Source organism: Halichoerus grypus, chromosome 9 (assembly GCF_964656455.1).
Source record: "Halichoerus grypus chromosome 9, mHalGry1.hap1.1, whole genome shotgun sequence".
Classification (NCBI taxonomy): domain Eukaryota; kingdom Metazoa; phylum Chordata; class Mammalia; order Carnivora; family Phocidae; genus Halichoerus; species Halichoerus grypus.
In genome coordinates, this window is record NC_135720.1 from 123,889,805 (window position 1) to 123,901,412 (window position 11,608).

The 11,608-nt window shown below is 45.5% G+C and overlaps 1 long non-coding RNA gene across 1 annotated transcript; it reads right to left on the reverse strand.

The window, feature by feature from the left end:
* Window positions 1-4,362: 4,362 nt before the first annotated feature.
* LOC118535094 (uncharacterized) lies at window positions 4,363-10,959 on the reverse strand. Its single transcript, XR_004917036.2, has 3 exons — window positions 10,806-10,959; window positions 10,672-10,731; window positions 4,363-6,852 (listed from the first exon to the last, which is right to left on the reverse strand). It is a non-coding gene; the product is annotated as an uncharacterized LOC118535094 (long non-coding RNA).
* Window positions 10,960-11,608: the final 649 nt, after the last annotated feature.

Genomic DNA, 11,608 nt, shown 5'->3' on the forward strand with positions numbered 1-11,608 from the left:
CACTCTTGCTGGGCTCATGCAGCAGCTTGTCTCCCAAGAGGGAGGGAGGCATAAAGTGCAGAAAATGGTCATTGGAGGTTGGCCAAAGATTGGAGTTTGGGGACCCTGGCACAGAGATCGTGGTGTCCATGCTCTTCACCATGGTGAGCTGGCTTAGACCCTGCCCTCGAGGCTGCCTTTGCTCATTTCCAGGACGACACCGGAGCACTGGGGAGTGGTCATTTTGCTGTCCCTGGGACTGGGCCGAGCAGGCTTGGGGAAAATTCCACTGGGGGCAGAAGAAAAAAGGCTGCTGGGCTGAGCTTAAGACCAGTGGCTCACTTCCTCAAGCTGAGCTGTAATCACCATGCTGGGTCGTACTGTGCCTTCCCCAGCATATCACAGAGGGGCTTATGTCTGCGGTGGTGAGCTAGAGTGATCAATATAGATGGAGACTTCCCCACAGCCGGCTGTGAGGTGAAGCGTGCAGTCAGGCTGCCTGGGGGAAATTTGGGCGGCCGGCCATTGTTTATAAATGGGCAGCACTGACAGCATCGGCAGGGCCCCTGCACCCAGAGCAGACCCTCCCAGGTACAGATCAGGAACAGCTTCCATGCTCCGCCTGCCACAGAGAAGCTAGCAAAACTCTAGGGCTTCTCTCCTCTCCTGCAGAGAAAGAGTAGGCAGACTCAGGGTCGGGTGACACTGTCTTGGGTCCCACTGGGATCCGCAAAGAGCCCAAGCCTCTAGGAGGTGAGTCCTGATAGATTGTCTCCAGGCCCTGGGATGGTGACCAGCCAGCCCAGGTTGTTACTTGCAGAAAGAAGGTAGCCACTTTGGGAAACTAAAATTGCAGAGTGAGGCTTCTCTAGAAAACCCCAGGCAGTATGGTGTGGTCATGGAGCCAACTGGATCCTGGTGCCAGCCCATCACTTCTGAAAGATGTGGCCTTTTGGGTGATGCTTCTCAGTTTTCTCCTCTGCAAAATGGGTATAGGTTTGGGAGTGTGGGGGTGAAGTGAGGTGATGCCAGGCACATAATAAATGCTTGCTTCATAGAGAACAGGCATCCTGTCTCAGAGCTTGTTTCAGTGATGGAGTTCGAGAGGTAAGAAATCCTCTCCAGCTTGGCACTGTGTCCTCTTACGGGTCCTTGGGGAAACTGGGCATTGAAGAAGACATTGATGGGGTGGAGAGAAAGGAGAATGGAAGATGGTCTCTGTCCTCTGGGTCTCAATTGCAATGGAGGGACACAGAGTAATTAGAGAATACCGAAAACACACCATCCAATGCCGTGAAGGTAGAAGTCACTCCCTCAATCCTAACTCAATTCCCTATCCTTGCAGAATTAGTGAACTTGTGAAGATAAGGTGGGAGGGAAAATACTCAATCCAACTGAACATAGGGGGTGTGCTTTATTCTGGATAGCAAATATAATTCTAGAAAGTTCCATTGTGGCCTGAAAAATTTGTAAATTTCATCACACTTTAAAAACCTTTTTTTTAAATTGAAATTTAATACACATATACTGGAAAGCGCACATATCACCAATTGAACACATCTGTGTTACCAGGACCTGGATCAGGAAATAAAACAGTGTCAAAACTCTAGAAGTCCCTCCCCGTGCTCCCTTCCTGTCACTTACCCCCTTAGGATAAATATTATTCTGATTTCTAAGAACATAAGTTAATTTTTCCAGGTTTTACTTTATTTAAAAGGATTCAAATACATTTTTTTGTGTGTCTGTCTTCTTTTGCTTAACCTTGTGTTAATCAATTTCAACCACAGTGTTGCATGCATTGTGGATCCATTCTCATCACTAGATATTGTGTTGTGTGAATATATCATAATTTATTTATATCCATTATACCATTGATTGGCATTTGTATAATTATCAGATATAGTCTACAACAAATGGTGCTGATAGGCACATTCTACTACCTGTGTGTTGGTGGATATATATATGCATTTCCATTGGGTATATACCTAAGAGTGGAATCTTTGAGTCAGAGTTTATGTGTATACAGTTTTATAAATATCATCAAACATGTTTCTATAGTGATTATACCAATTCCCTGTCTCACTGGTAGCATATAGGATTTCTAGTTGTTCCACATCCTTGTCAACACTTATTATTTTCTGTGTTTTCCATTTTAGCTATTATGGTGGGTGTCTATTGGTATTAGATCATGGTTTTAATTTTCATTTGCCTGATTAATGCAATTGAACAAAATTTTCTATGTTATCAGCCATTTAGCTAAATTCTTAAAGGAAATGCTTGTTCAAGCATTTTGTTAATTTTTTTTTTAATTTGGTTAACTGTCTTATTCTTATTGATCTGTAGGAGTTCTGAGGACAAGTCCTTTGAAGATGGGAGAATCCTTTCACGGCATGAATAATGTTTGCATCTACATTTAGAAATCCAAATATTGGGCTTTCTTAGAAGTAAGTCACACAACGGGGTGCCTGACTGGCTCAGTTGGTAGAGCTTGTGACTCTTGATCTCCGGTTATAAGTTCAAGCCCTGTGTTGGGTATTGAGATTATTTAAAAATAAAATCTTAAAAAAAAAAAAGGAAAAAAAAAAGTAAGTCACACAAGCACTTACAAATTTCAAGAGGAAGGTAAATCCAAGCATGAGGAAATTCAGCCTCAAACTTTCCCAGCTACAAAGCACCTCTTAAAAAATAAGAAGACTGTTGCCTTTTCCTCATCCATTTCATGCTGGTTGGGCAGGTGGGGATGGGCAGGTTATTCCATACGGGGAGTGAAATAAGGAGGACAGTAGGTGAAGTGGCTGGACAATGAGGTGGACAATGAGGAAGGACACAAGTGGGGCATCGTGGAGGATTTGTAGTCCTGCAATTGGACTTGCTATGTAATTGGGCACATCACCATGCTCAGCTAGGACTCGTGAACAGATGAAACTTCATAGGGCAGGGGTTTGTTGAGAAAGAGAAAATGAGTGGTGGAGGGCTTATGATTTAGATGGGCAGGTATCTGGACAATCAGCGTCAACTCACCTAAGAAAAATGCTTTTGCTTAATTTGGGGACAACCTGAAAAGCCAAAACATAGAACAAAAGTACTTCTGGCAGCATCTACCCCCCAGATTAGTGCGGATGTGGCACTGGGTGTGCTTTAAGACTCTGTTAGTGAATTCCTAGGGGTGATGCACAAGGACCCACCCTTGTCCTACGTCCACATTTCAGAGAATGGCCCAGCCACCAACTGCGTGCCCCCAGCCAACCTGCCATATACAGCTGATTCTGCAGCCCTTTGATACTACCATAAAGGACTTTCCCATTTAATTTTCATTTTACACAGTGCTACATAGATATACTTGTCCTTTGTTAAATTAAAATGAGACCCAGGAAAAATTTTCCTGGCTTTCATTCATTCAGTAAACTTATACTGAGCACTTACTGTATGCCAAGTATCCTGCCAGAAGATAAAGAAATAGCACAAGGTTTCGCCCTCAAGAGCCTCACAGTGTTGTGGAGGAGATAAAAAATTAAACAATTAATGTCGGATAAGATAGTGGTTGTGAGACAGGGGTTTGCAAAGTGTTAGTGGGGCAGGGGGCTTAGCCAGTGGTTGAGGAGGGGGACAGGCCGGGGTGAGAAGTCTCGGGAAAGGCTTCCTGAAAGAGTTAATACTTTCAAGTCTATTTCTTCCTCACTTCTGCAAAGGAGATATGTTTGAGAAAATTTAGGAATTCACAAAACTCCACCATGCACCAGAGCAGAAGGAAAAGATTTCCAATTTTCTATCCTGTTTAAATACCTCATGTTGTTATACCTAGGGTCCTCATGACTTATTTTAATGAACCTGTTTTTCCTCATTTTGAACACGAACTCAATGAAAGTTAATTAAAATGATGTAAAATGTGACCTTATGTGAATTAATTAATGTTAGAAAAAATGAGCTTCTTTTCTTTTCCTTCCGATTTCTCACCTAAGGAAACCCAAAACGGTCACCATTTCTTTACAAAGCATTGCCAGGGCTTGTGGTTTCAACATCTTTCTCCTGCTTGCAGCCATAAGAATGGGCAGCTGGGCAACTGGGTAGGAAACTCGAGGACTTGTTGTGCGGTAATTCAGTGGATGCTCCCTCTAATGGGCAGTGAGGCTAAGATTAGCAGAATCATGAGTAAGAGAAATGGGGAAGGATTTATAATCACTCAGGATGGGGGGTGTGGGTGGAAGCTAAGAACCTATCAAGAAAGCCAATTGAGCCACTAAGAGTTGTGGGAGTTAGATGCTCTTTTCTGTGTTCTCCCTGGTAGAGCATATGGCAACATACCAGTTGAATCCGCTGGGATGCATTCGGTTGCAAGTAATAGAAACCCTAATTCATCATGATTTGAACAATTAAGCAGTTTATTATCTCACATAATAAGAAGTCCAAAGGAGTGACAGCTCTAGGTTTGGTTAATTCACCAGTTCACCAATGTCTTAAAGACCCAGGTTATTTCTGTCTTTCTACTCTGCCATCCTAAATGTTTTGGTTCATCCTCATAGACTGTTCTCCTAATGGACCCATGACGATTGTTTTGGTTTCAGGAACAATACACACACTCAAGCCCAAAGGCAGAAAAGCAAACATTTTTATCTTTGTTGTTGTTGTTGTTGTTAAAAAGAGCCTTCCCAGAAACCTCCTCACCAGCAGATTTTCTGCTTAGGTCCATTGGCCAAAATTGTATCCCATGCCCATGCCTAAACTAATCATCTGGCGGAGCAATCACTCCATCATATTTAGCTTAGGCCATGAACTCTCAACCCTGATTAGGGGAATGGCCTAGACTTCCCTGAAGGACTTGGTAACTTGCATGAGGATGAACTAAGTCAGATTCTAGTAAGAAGGAAATGGGTGGTTGGCAGAACAGAAGGCAAGCAAGATGTCCACAAGGAACAAGAGGTTCTCTGCTTTCTCCACTTGGAGTTGAGGGGCATAGCTTTGGGGATTTGGGGTTTGACCCTTCAGTTATCTCATTTCTTCTCTTCAGTAGCAAATAGTCATTAGAATCACATGAGACAAATGAGCATACTGTCGTGAAGAAACAACTTCATTACAGTGAGGATATTGGGAACAGACCATATGTGAGCAGATGGGGAAGCCCTTAGCAAAACTGTGGAGTGCCCAAAGCTTGACTGATTTGGGGAGCCTCTCTTTTCTGTGTCCTTCCTCCCCATTCTATATCCCACCCAAGAGACCCAAGGTTTCCATATTCTCCTCTCTATCCCATCAAAGCCAACATGTGGGAAAACATCAAACATAGTCACACTAAACTTTACATGACAGTGAACACAGGACAGGGATTAAAAAATAGACTCAAATTCCAGCTCTACCATTTGCTAGCCTTTTAACCATTTTGAGCCTCAATTACCTCACCTACAAAATGAAAATCATGATACTATCCGACAGGTTGTTTCTGTGGTTATTACTGTTAACTGTAATAGAGCAAGCTAACTGCCCAGAGCTTGAAGATCTCCATGACTTAGCAAAAGTTTATTTCTCACTAACACAGGGTTCAGTGTGTGATTCTGGTCAGGGAGCTCTCCTGTGACCCAGGGACTCAAGGACTCTGCCGTTCCATTTTGTGGTGTCACTGTCTTCTACATGCAGATTTTAAGGTTTCTGAAGGAAAGTTATGCCTGCTTTCATTGCCTTAACCTGGAAGCAATGACATTATTGAGAATGGATCCAAGGAGGCTAGATCCAATCTACCTAGATCCAAGGGTGCTGGAATAGAAAACTTTGCTGTATTCCAGGAAGAGAAAATAGGTGTGGTGAGCATTAAATTAGACTCAGGCACATTATTATTTTTGCTGCTATTATCATTATGAATACAGCGCATTGAAAAGGCAGTCATTTTCCAGATGTAACTATGGCCTCTAATATTCATTGATGCTCACTGCCATCATCCCAGGAAGCCATTTCTGAGAGATTAGGAAACTTAAGTTTGGTTTGAGGTGTCAAGGGACCAGATGTCTGTTACTGATGAGAATCATGAAGTCTGGTGACTTCTTGTCTTCTCCACAATATGCAACATGGTCTTGGACACAATAGGTGCTGACACAGTAACCATGGAACTTACTCCTGGCAGATGTGGTGTCCATTCTGCTCTGTCTCCTCAGGTCCCCTTCCCATTTCCATGCCCCTCAGCTCCCAGTTTGGTTTTACTCCATTCTTCATCAGAGACTGCTTCTGGAAGGTGTTTTGCCTGAGTGGACAGAGAACAGGAAGTGCCTGCACCTCAAGCCATTAGAGGAGCTTCTATGGCCTTAATCACTGTGCTGAGCATTGTAAAGTGCCACCCATGTCCCTTCAACAAGGACTTGCTGTTCCAGCAATGGAGAGTGCTGCCCAAATCTAATGGCTGAGGGATACAGGTACATAATGGTCTGATCATTCCTCTGAGATAGCCCCTACCTAGTGACAGGTGGGTAGAGGGGCTCATGGTCTCCAGACTTCCTATCTGGAGAAAAGCCAGTCACCCTGTAAGCATGGGGCTTTATTGACTTTGTTGACTTTGCATATTGCTTGGCTTCCTTCTCCCTCACTTCTCCCTCTTCCTTCTTCCTCACTTCCCTCCAGGGAACACCACCCAGTAAACCACTTTATTTCGGAATTTCAAAAATCCCAGGGTCTATTGAACCAAATAGCAGAGAGCATCTTCAGGTACATCATTATTTGCCTCCTGCCTCAGTTTTTACATTCATAGTCAAAATATCACAGAAGCAGACTTTAGTATGATACAGAATCTCTGAATGATGTAGTGACCCAAAGATGTTCCGTAGCAGCTCATCAGCCCACATTAGGTCTTCAAAGGGTTTTGAGAGATGGGGCTCAACCCACTGCCAGCCAAGTCATCTGAAAACAGAATTTAAATCAGCAGAGAGGGTCTCTATCAATTGAGTTAGACTTGCTTTTCTCAACAGGATATTATATTGTGAACTTGTAGACTCTGGATTACAGTATATGAATTTCCCAAGGTTCATGCTTAGATTATACAGTTTGCAATAAGTGAGGCAATTTCAGCTTTATGTTGACCATCTATAAAGCCATTCCTTTCTCTCCTACCCCAATGAATGGTGTTCTTGGCTCTGATTAGGACTGTCTCTGAACTTCTGATTTCCCCAAAATTTGGAGATATATTTAGTAATGACCTCAGAGCAGGTACACACAAGGCACAGTGAGATATACACAAAGCTGCACCTCAAGCCACTAGAGGAGCTTCTATGGCCTTAATCACTGTGCTGAGCATTGTAAAGTGCCACCCATGTCCCTTCAACAAGAACTTGCTGTTCCAGCAATGGAGAGTGCTGCCCAAATCTAATGACTGAGGGATGCAGGTACATAATGGTCTGATCACTCCAGCCCAACTTGGAACAACTCTGAAGAGCTATACAAGCTCCCATGGCCCCCCTGAGGTTGACCAAGGCTGTCATTGGGTTTGGTTCAATTACTTTCTCCTGCTTGATCCTCCTTCCTTCCCCTCCCTTTTACAGGTGTTGACTGCTTAATCAACATTCTGTGTGAAAAACTCCATCTCAGAGCCTGCTGTCAAGAGCACCCAATCTACAACCGTTACATTTCTCTCCCTCAACAGCCATGACTCTTCCTGAGGCACCAAGGATAACAAATGTAATGGCCACATTCAGTGCTGGATCTCTCCCCTTGTTTTCAAGCCCTCTGGGTCAAGGGCAAGGAGAAGAGAAAACCTCAAAAGGTGCAGTTTAGAGATTGTACAATGGGCTGTGCAACTCATCTTGATGCACACAGAGGGTAAAGAGGTTTTTATGGTCTGTGCAGGGAACAGTTCTGTGTTTAACCCAGACATTACCCCTGAGTGCTCCCTCTTCTTCATCCTCACATTCAAACCCTCAGCAAGTTAGAAAGTCCTGCAGACTCTCCATTAAAATATATTTTGAGTTCATCTACTCTTCTCTTTCTCCTATGCCTCCAACCTAGCCAAAGCCACAGACATCTCTTACTGGATTATAGGCATCTTGCTTCCTTGCATTCGTTCTCCACAGTAGTCAGAATAATTTTTGAATAATTATATTTTTCATTTCTAAGATCTCTCATTAGTTCTTTTCATAATTGCCAGCTCTTGAGTCATACCCACCTTTTCTCATTTGATATATGATGCATAGATACCTTCCCTTATCTCTCTGAAGATATTAAATATATGGACTTAAACATTTCTGTCCTGATTACACTAGTAGCTCAGTTTCCTCAGTTTTAAGTTCTTTCTTTTATTGAATTTGTTGATGTTTTCTTTATAGGGTTGGTCGCCTTCAAATGTTTAATATATATAGATTGTGTGAAAATCTCTGTATTTATACATTTTATTAAACTACAGCTTGGTGTTTGGCAGGCCACTGGGGGCATGGGTGGGAGCTGTTGGCTTGTGCTGTGGAGAAGGTCAGCACCTCCCACCAAGCAGGCTGGGTCTCACTGTCCCATCTGCATGTGGGGGCTGCTCATTCTTTCTGGATGTTGTTAGCCACTCAGGGCTCTGCCTGGCCTCAGCTTTCACACTGAGCAGATCCTCATTAGAGGCAGGAGCATCCCTTCTCAGGAAATCCATCCTGACAAATCAACCTAAACATATCCCCACATTCTTTTCCTTCATTGCATTGATCACAAGTGTTCATCAAATGTTTATTTGTTTATGGGTGGCCTCACCCACTAAACCACGCTCTATGAAGGCAGGGAGTAAGTCTGGTTGGGTACCCAGTGTGTAGCAAGTTCTTAACACTGCATTTAACACATATTTATTTCAAGAAATAATTATTCAGTAATTGTTGTTTATACTTCCGTGTAAGATTGCATTTAGAGCCAGGATTCTAGTTAAACACCGTTTGAAGACAACTGCAGGAAAGGGTACTGTATCAAATGAAGAACAAAAGCTGATCCTTCTCTTTGTATTTAGATTCTGTGGGGCAGAGAAATGAGAGAGATATGGGCCCTGCATAGGCCTCATGTCCAGAGGAAACTGCAGCTCTACCACTGTCCTAGGCTGACTCTGGAGCCTGATTTCACCTCCCCAAGAGCTGGGAGCTCATTTTTCCTCTGAACTCACAGCCTGCTGCCAGCAGAGAGAGGCAGAGCCTGCAGAAGCTGCTGCAGGATCATTAGGGGCATTGGAGGAGACTATTACGTTAGTCGCTGGGTCCTGGGGGGCTCAGCAGGTAGAAAGCAGAGAGATGGAGGGGGAGAGGGCTGCACACTGCACCATTTTGAGTCAGCCCGGGATGCAGCATCTCCACCTTACCCCCATCAGGACCACTGTGTAATCTGCACCCATCCACCCATTCCTGTTCACAGTGGTAACAGCTGCAGTTGGTAAGGGACCTTCCAGAAAAGAGGTTGTTATGACACTTGAGAAGGAGGGGGCTTTACGGATCACAGCTACTCTTCCCACCTCCTTTTATAGAAAAGTGAACCGGCCCAGAGCAGAAATGCCTGGCCCAAGGTCACGTAGGCAGTAGTAAGAAGAGGAGCTGGGGCCAGAATGCAAAGCTCCTAATCCCCAGGGCACTAGCACCGCATCAAGCTACACTTGCTTTTTCCTCCTCTCTCTTTCCCCTTTTACGTTGTTTCTCTCCTTCTTGTCCTCAGCCTCTTCTTTCCACTTCAGCCCCATGCCTCAGCTGCACCACCAACTCCCACTCCTCTGCCCTACTGCCATGCAATTTACTTGACCCCGCTTGGGGTCAGGAGGCTTGCTGGCCTCTGACCATGTGGCTGTCACCTGACCAAAGCTCCCTCTGGGGCATCAAACAGAATCTGCAAGCTGCACTAGGAAAACCAGCAATGGGCTTGGCCGCAGCATCCACCAGCCCAGGCTCGCTGACCCTCTCTGCACAGGCACTGGGTATTCATTTCACTTCCAGTACACTGGCAAGGCTAGCGCTTGTCTGATGAGCCTGGTTCTCAGACCTGGTTTCCTGGGATGAGAACACTTCCGAGGGCTCTGAACTGTGAGTAGGTTTTATTTGACCATCTCAAATACTGACTTTTGTATTTAGCCTCTGCTATTCCCTTTCTCCCTGATGCCACACCCCCGCCCACCTTCCCCTCCAAAAGAGTGATCACTCCCTTCTTTTGAGTCACCACCATACCTGGTATGACTTCCACTCTTGTACCAAGCACACTGTATTGCAGTGACTTGCTTTGTCCTCTGTCTTAGGTCCTCCCAGGGAGCACCCTGAGTGCAGGATCTGTCTCCAGCACCCGAGGATGCTGGTGCTAAGAAGGGCCTCAGTCATTGCTGGCTGGCTGGGATCCTGGTCACCTGGGATCCACACTTGGGTGCAAAGGGGGACATAGGAGGGAACGTAAAGCTCCCCCAACCCCAACCCCAGACTTCTCACTTCCACCTCCCGCCCCCAGTTGGGGGCATGGATGATCATGGGCCACTGCTCATGCCTTATTAAGCCACAACCCTCCATCTAAGCAGAGCCTGGCAAGGGCAGCCCCCAACGTGGGTGTGAAGGCAAGAGAACAACAGCCCAGCGAGGAGGCCCTGGGAGCATGATTTCCTGACAAGCTGGGGATTCCAGAGTGACCTATTCCTTATAAGAGCATTTTCTAGAGTGTGTCCTGTAGAACACTGGACCCTTGATATGCTCTGGGAATAAAAGGCTCTGAGATCATCTAGGTTTAAGAAATGCTACTTACAGACATGTCCTTGTCGAAGCTTCGCGGTGCACTGTGGTGTGTTAAAAGCTCTGAGCGACCCTATAGTAAGAAACATGAATTGTAAAACTGTGAAAACAAAAATGAATAACAGGGGGAGAAATCTCTCCACTGACCCTGAAGTGAAGCAGGTGCCTGGGCGGGAGAGGCCGACCTCCCCGGGGCCTGTGAGGGGCTTGGGAGCTGTCACCGCTTCTGTCCTCACAGACAACACTGCACTTCAGGGGCGTGTTCTTCCTCCCATCTGGGCTCGGTCCTTCTCCTCTGTATTTTGTTTATGCCTATTTGCAATTTCTGAAGAAAAAAAAAAACCAATAAATAGTTTGAGCCCCAGAAAGAGGGCTGGCCAATGAAACGCGGAGCTGGGGTATTACAGCATCAGCGAGGCTGCCCATTGGCTGGCTTGCCCTGAGGAGATGCATACAGTCCCACGACCCCTCCCTCACCCCCCAGCTTCCCCCCGCCCTCGGCCTCGTCGAGGACTCAAGGGGTGCTGGAAGGATCGCCATGCCCTTGGCCGTGGGCCCCATTAGCGGTCAGCCTGTCCATCCTCATCTGGCAGTTGTTGCCTGCAAGCCTGTTGAGGAGAGAGCCTGCCTTCCGGCACTTGGCCTCACACTCTGCCCGATCCCGGGCTGAGCCCCCACCGTGTCATGCTGTTATCACAGTAGTGTTTATGCTCACCTTGGGACAAGCTTGCGGGGATGTTCTCCTGCTTGAGCGAATTAACCCTTCCTTCAAAACCAGCCCAGGTCCTCTTTCCACCATAGAGCCTTCTCTGCCTGCCCCTGCCCGCATGAATCTCTTAATTTCTAAATGATTCATTCCTCTTGGCACCCACTTAAGCTGGTACTTGTAGCAAATGTATTGTGGTGCACTGCCACATCCATGCCCCCCTTTCTACCATTACATAAAATCT